The sequence below is a fragment of the Chiloscyllium plagiosum genome, unplaced genomic scaffold, assembly GCF_037043375.1.
Source record: "Chiloscyllium plagiosum isolate Xiang-an unplaced genomic scaffold, Cpla_swu_hap1 HiC_scaffold_25, whole genome shotgun sequence".
NCBI classification, from domain to species: Eukaryota; Metazoa; Chordata; class Chondrichthyes; order Orectolobiformes; family Hemiscylliidae; genus Chiloscyllium; species Chiloscyllium plagiosum.
In genome coordinates, this window is record NW_028270163.1 from 40,297,586 (window position 1) to 40,304,631 (window position 7,046).

The following is a 7,046-nucleotide window of genomic DNA, read 5'->3' on the forward strand; positions in this document are numbered from 1 at the left end:
ACTGATTTTTGTGAAAGTTCCTCTCAAAATGCCATTGTTGGTCAGACATGTTCTTCATGTAAACAATCAATGCCGATTGACCCTGGATAATCGAAGATGGAGGACGGGAAAAACGTCTGGCTGTAACAGCTGCGTCCTTTTTTTGAGGTACGTCAGGTGTTGGAGAAGATTTCCTCGAATTCCAGGAGCAGCAATTACTGTTTTATACGCTGTTGCATTGTTTTGGAACTTTTGGAGAAAAAAAAGGTCAAAACAACAGCACTTTTAAAAGGGAGAGAAACAGATAAAGGCATAACATGGTGAGGTCCATGCAGGAAAGAGAGAGAGAGAGAGAGAGAGAGAGAAAGAAAGAAAGAAACTGACAGAACAATGAACCTGCACAGTTACTGCCTTTACTGTTTGAATTCATGTATCACTGGACATTGGAATGTGTCTGGGAAAATTAACAGTGAAATTCATAAGTAATCTTGAAGGAACCTTAATTTGGAGATGCTGGTGTTGGACTGGGGTGTACAAAGTTAAAAATTAATGTTTTAGATTACTTACAGTATGCAAACAGGGACCTTTGGCCCAACAAGTCCACACCGACCCACCAAAGCGCAACCCACCCAGACCCATTCCCCTACATTTCCACCTTCACCTAACATTACAGGCAATTTAGCATGGCCAATTCACCTAACCTGCACATTCTTGGACTGTGGGAGGAAAGCTGAGCAAACCCACACAGACAGTTGCCTGAGGCAGGAATTGAACCCAGGTCTCTGGTGCTGTGAGGCAACAGTGCTGACCACTGTGCCACTGTGCCATCCACAATGTAAATCACAAAACCTTTTTTAAGAAGTTGCATTCTCAGGTTACCTGTCAACAATGGTGATAGCTAGACAATATATTGAAGGTGTTAGCCCCGTGTTTTTTCTGTCAATGCCATGATGTTTAGATTGATTCTAATCTAAAAAGTGAGATAACGGAGTTTTACATGAATTCATGCAGTTTTTGAGCTCAGAGTTCTACATGAATGCATGCAGTTTTTGAGCAAAGTACAATGTAACCCTGCAAGTACAATTTCACCCCACAAAATATATGTGTGCATGTGAGTCTTTGTCTGTATGTGTGTGTGTGTGTCTGTCTGGGTTGGGGGTCGTGAGTGTGAGAAAGTATATGTGTGTGTTTAGTGAGTGTAGAGTGTCTTAAGTCTGTGAGGGAGTGCATGTGTGAGTGTGGGAGTGTGTGTGTCTGTAAGTGTGTGTATGGGTGTCTGTGTGCGCGTCTGTGTATATGTGTGTCCGTGTGTATGTGTGTATCGGAGTGCCTGTGTGTGTGAGAGAGAGAGAGTGTGTGTGTGTAGGAGTATCTGTGTGTGTATATAATGCAATGGTGGTCACCTGTAATGTGACATGAACCCAAGGTCCCATTTGAGGCCTTCCCTATGGGTACCGAACTTAGCTATCAGCCTCTGCTTGGCCACTTTTTAGCTATCAGCCTCTGCTTGTTTTGTGATTTACACATGAAAGAAGTGAAACTATGATGGTATTCAAACAGATGAAAGATGTAACAGACAATCAATTTTTCAATGTATAATTTCAGTTACGTCACACTGTATATTTTTGCTATAAATTCTATGTGTTAGGATTGAGCCCTCCACGATCGCCTGATGAAGGAGCGATGCTCCAAAAGCTAGTGTGCTTCCAATTAAACCTGTTGGACTATAACCTGGTGTTGTGCGATTTTTAATTTTGAAGGAACCCATTTGGGTGAGGTCATAGCACAGAAACAGAAGTGAATATTTAAGCATGGCCTTATAGCAAGTCTGCAGTAGCGAGTAGATTGGGGTTCTTTCTTGATTATTGTTTTATTGAGATATGTCTCTTGATCAAACTTAAAATATAAGCCATAACAATTGATTTAACCTGGAGCAGTGTTTTGTAGAGGAATAAGGCGGTGCTATTTTCTGGGTCTGTAGATTGTGAAAGAGCAAAAATGGCCTTTAGTAGAGTGATATGCTCTTCTTATCAGATGTGGGAGTTTAGGGAGTGTTTACGTGTTACTGAGGATTATATGTGTCATAAATGCCATTGGTTGCAAATCCTATCAGATCGAATGAATCAGTTGGAGAGACTGTTAGAGGCAATGAGGAAATTACAAGAGCAAGGGGATGTGATGGATAGCAGTTGTAGGAAGGGAGAAAAGCCGCAGACACGGTCACATAGATGGGTTAACTCCAGGAAAGGTAACAGAGGTAGGCAGGTAGTGCAGGAGTCTTCTTTGGTTATCCCCATTTGAAACATGCATGCTGTTTTGGAAAATGTAGGGGGTGATGGACTTTCAGGGGAATGTAGCACGAACAGCCAAGTTTCTGGTATTGAGATTGGCTCTAATTTAGGGTTCTAAGAGATCGATTGGGTTACAGGACTCTCTAGTCTGAGGTACAGACAGACGCTTCTGTGGCCAGCAACAAAAAATCAGAATGGTGTGTTACCTCCCTGATTCTAGGATCAAGGATGTCTCAGAGAGGGTGCAGAATGTTCACAAGTAGGAGAGTGCCCAGCAGGAGGTCATTCTACACATTGGAACTAACAACATAGGAAGGGGATAGGATGAAATTCTGAAGGGAGAATATAGAGAGACAGGAATTAAAAAGGAGGTCTTTGAGAGTAGCAATATCTAGATTACTCCAGAATGGGACCCAGGGAGATAGTGAGGAAAGAGATCAATCTGAGATTGGTACAGTTGAGAACAGAAGCGAGAACAATGTAGGATTGATAAATTAAACTGCATTTATTTCAATGCAAGTGGCCTAACAGGGAAGGCAGATGAACTCAGGGCATGGTTAGAAACATGGGACTGGGATATCGTAACAATTACAGAAACATGGCTCAAAGATGGACAGGACTGGCAGCTTAATGCTCCAGGATGCAAATGCTACAGGAAGTATAGAAAGGGAGGCAAGAGAGGAGGGGGAGTGGTTTTTTGATAAGGGCTAGCATTACAGCTGTACTGAGGGAGGATATTCCGGAAATACATCTAGGGATGTTATTTGGGTGGAACTGAGAAATAAGAAAGGGATGATCACCTTATTGGGATTGTATTAAAGATCCCTAATAGTCAGAGGGAAATTGAGAAACAGATTTGTAAGAGGATCTCAATTATCTGTAAGAATAATAGGGTAGTTATGGTCGGGAATTTTAATTGCCAAACGTAGACTGGGACTGCCATACTGTTAAGGGTTTAGATGGAGAGGAATTTGTTAAGTGTGTACAAGAAAATTTTCTGATTCAGTATGTGGATGTACCTACTAGAGAAGGTGTAAAACTTGACCTACTCTTGGGAAATAAAGTAGGGCAGGTGACTGAGGTGTCAGTGGGGGGGCACTTTTGGGCCAGCGACTATAACTCTATTAGTTTTAAAATAGTAATGGAAAAGGATAGACCAGATCGAAAAGTTGAAGTTCTAAATTGGAGGAAGGTCAATTTTGATGGTATTTCAAAAGCTGATTGGGGGCAGATGTTCGCAGGTAAAGGGACAGCTGGAAAATGGAAAGCCTTCAAAAATGAGATAATGAGAGTCCACAGAAAGGCTGGTAGGTAAAGGGAATGCTGGATGACTAAAGAAATTGAGGGTTTGCTTAAGAAAAATAAGGAAGCATATGTCAGGTAGATACAGGCTCACTCGAATGAATCCTGAGAAGAGTATAAAGGCAGTAGGAGTATACTTAAGAGGCAAATCAGGAGGGCAAAAAGGGAACATGAGATAGCTTTGGCAAATAGGGTTAAGGAGAATCCAAAGGATTTTTACAAATACATTAAGGACAAAACAGTAACGAGAGAGAGAGAATAGGGTCCTTCAAAGATCAGTAAGGCGGCCTTTGTGTGGAGCCACAGGAGATGGAGGAGATACTAAATGAATATTTTGCATCAGTGTTTACTGTGGAGAAGGACATGGGAGGTATAGAGTGTAGGGAAATAGATGGTGACATCTTGAAAAATGTCCAGATTACAGAGGAGGAAGTGCTGGATGACTTGAAATGCATAAAGGTGGATAAATTCCAAGGGCCTGATCAGGTGCACCCGAGAACTCTGTGGGAAGCTACGGAAGTGATTGCTGGACCACTTGCTGAGATATTTCTATCATCAATTGTCACAGGTGAGGTGCTGGAAGACTGGAGGTTGGCTAGCGTGGTGCCACTGTTTAAGAAGGGCGGTAAGGACAAGCCAGGGAACTGTAGATCGGTGAGCCTGACCTTGGTGGTGGGCAAATTGTTGGAGGAAATCCTGAGAGACAGGATGTACATGTATTTGGAAAGGCAAGGACTGATTAGGGATAGTCAACATTGCTTTGTGTGTGGGAGATCATGTCTCACAAACTTGATTGAGCTTTTTGAAGAAGTAACAAAGAAGATTGATGAGGGCAGAGCAGTAGATGTGATCTATATGGACTTCAGTAAGGTATTCGACAAGGTTCCCCATGGGACACTGATTAGCAAAGTTAGATCTCATGGAATACAGGGAGAACTGGAGAACCGTGTGGGCGGCACGGTGGCATAGTGGTTAGCACTGCTGCCTCACAGCGCCAGAGACCCGGGTTCAATTCCCGCCTCAGGCAACTGACTGTGTGGAGTTTGCACATTCTCTCCGTGTCTGCGTGGGTTTCCTCCGGGTGCTCCGGTTTCCTCCCATAGTCCAAAGATGTGCAGGTCAGGTGAATTGGCCATGCTAAATTGCCCGTAGTGTTAGGAAAGGGGTAAAGGTAGGGGTATGGGTGGGTTGCGCTTTGGCGGGGCGGTGTGGACTTGTTGGGCCGAAGGGCCTGTTTCCACACTGTAATCTAATCTAATCTAAAAAACTAGCCATTTGGATACAGAACTGGCTCAAAGGTAGAAGGGTCCTCCCTTCTTATGAGAATGGGATTCTGAATCTGCTCAGTCAGGACATGGACTGATATTGGAGGCTGCCTTTCAGTCTCTGTGCTGGGAACCCCTGGGTGAAGGCCATGCTCCTTTGAGTTGATTGGCCACCCCTGCATTTGTGATTGTGCTAAATGGTCTGGCAGCAGCAACATGGCCCTGGTGCCCATTGCTGAGGGGGTAAAACATCAAAAGACAAGACAATGTAAAGCAGGGATGTTGTGAGTGTACAGGTAGGTTCAGGGGGAGTGTGTGGTATGACAGTAACAGAAGAGCCCAGAGTTAGAGCCTGTCCCAGTTTCTGAGCAGGGTGAAGTCCCTGAGCACACAGTGTCCTTGCTGCAGTATTACAATGATAGTCGCTGGTGCAGCCCAAAGTGCAGCATTGAAGGACAGAAGGTCCTGTAAGTGGGTCCATGATGAGCTGTGAGGGTTCATCGAGGGTGGGAGGGGGTGGGCACATGTCGATGCCAATGTCGGTGGAAGTGAGCTGTGAGTGGCTGGTGCTATGTCTCTCCACAAAGGCACCAACACCTGTATTCCTAACATTTTAATTTTCTTTGCAAAATTGAACAAATTTTGTTTTTGACATCAATGATGAGTTTGTTTCCTCTTTTTGTTTATGATGATAACCATCTGGTTTATCTGCCCAAGCTCAGCACAGGTTGTTTCCCTCTGTTTGGGGTCGTGGTTGATATTGGGACACTCTGAGTTCTGCTAACATTATTGCACCATGAGGCAAGAGAAACCCTCACTGCAGCCGGACAGACCCTCCCTTCAGTACAGTCTGACATCGAACCCACTCCTCAGTCTCCCTGCACCATCCGGTCACATTTATTACAACCTCACTGAAAGCTCTCATACTAAACTCAAAATGTTTTCTTCACCGAGAAAATCGGCCGATCGTGTTTCCACATAAATCACCTTGTCACTCTTGGGATCCAACCAAGTGCCTGTTCTCTCCGATACTTCCAGTGTTTCCCTCGACATGATCATCTATTCCCTCTCCAATTCACAGCTTCCATTGTCACTCCATGTCATGGATTTATGCATCATAAAGACATGTTATAAACAATGTAGGCTGTTCAGTCCTCAATCCTGTTCTGTATTTCCATTGGAGTAAGGGGCAGTATCTGCCCATTCACTGAACAACATGGGCAATGCTGAGAACATTGGGAGAATCACATGACATCAGCAATAAGCAGATTCTGTACATTGAGAGCAGGAAATCCCATTTTCCAACAAACATTGAACAATGAGATTCTCATTTGAGAGCATTCAGACACAGGATTAACAGGTTCCTGCCTCCTGTTGGAGGTTTATCTGCCCAAGCTCAGCACAGGCTGAGATGCATGCGCAGTAACAGAGTGAGTGGTGGTTCTCTCGGTGTTGGGTAACAGAGAGAAGATGGTGGCAATTACCCTTGCAGACCATAGAAGATCATTGACCTTCCCTCTACACTGCTGGGAGCTTCCTTTCATCCAGGACACAGCACTGACCTGGGCTGTGATGTGTGTCCAGGCTGGCTGTGTCTGGGGGCATGGGTCTCCTGTGGTGATTGGATTGAGAAAGGACTATGCTCTCCCCCACTCCACCACTCCATCCACCAGGTCCCTGGTCATGATGTGGGGAGCAAGATTTCCTTTCCTGCAGGCCATATGCTGGTGATAATGGTCAAGGACCACAGTGTGAGGGTGGGCTTCTGGCTTGGGGAGTTGGAAGGGTAGTGCAGTCGGAATTTCAATATAGACTTAAAGACATTTACATCACAGAAAGAAGGTATTCCCCATCACATCAGAGAAGATCCCTAAACCTAACACTACACTAATCTCATTTTCAAGCTCTTAGGATATAGTCTTAGAGGCTACGGCAATGCAGGTGAATATTGGAATGCGCTTAAAGGTAGGAGTGTTTCTGACACAATTACTCTTTCAGGCAGTGAGTTTTAGACTCCCAGCTCCATCCCAGGGTGAAAGTATTTATTCAGTCTTCTACTTCTTATCTTGAAGCATTGCCCCTGATTATTGGCCCTTCTACAATTGAAGAATGTGCCTTGTTAACAGCCCCAACTATGCCCTTCATAATCTTATACACCACCATCAGGTCTCCTCTCACTGCTCCAAGGAAAAACCCCAGTTGCTCCACA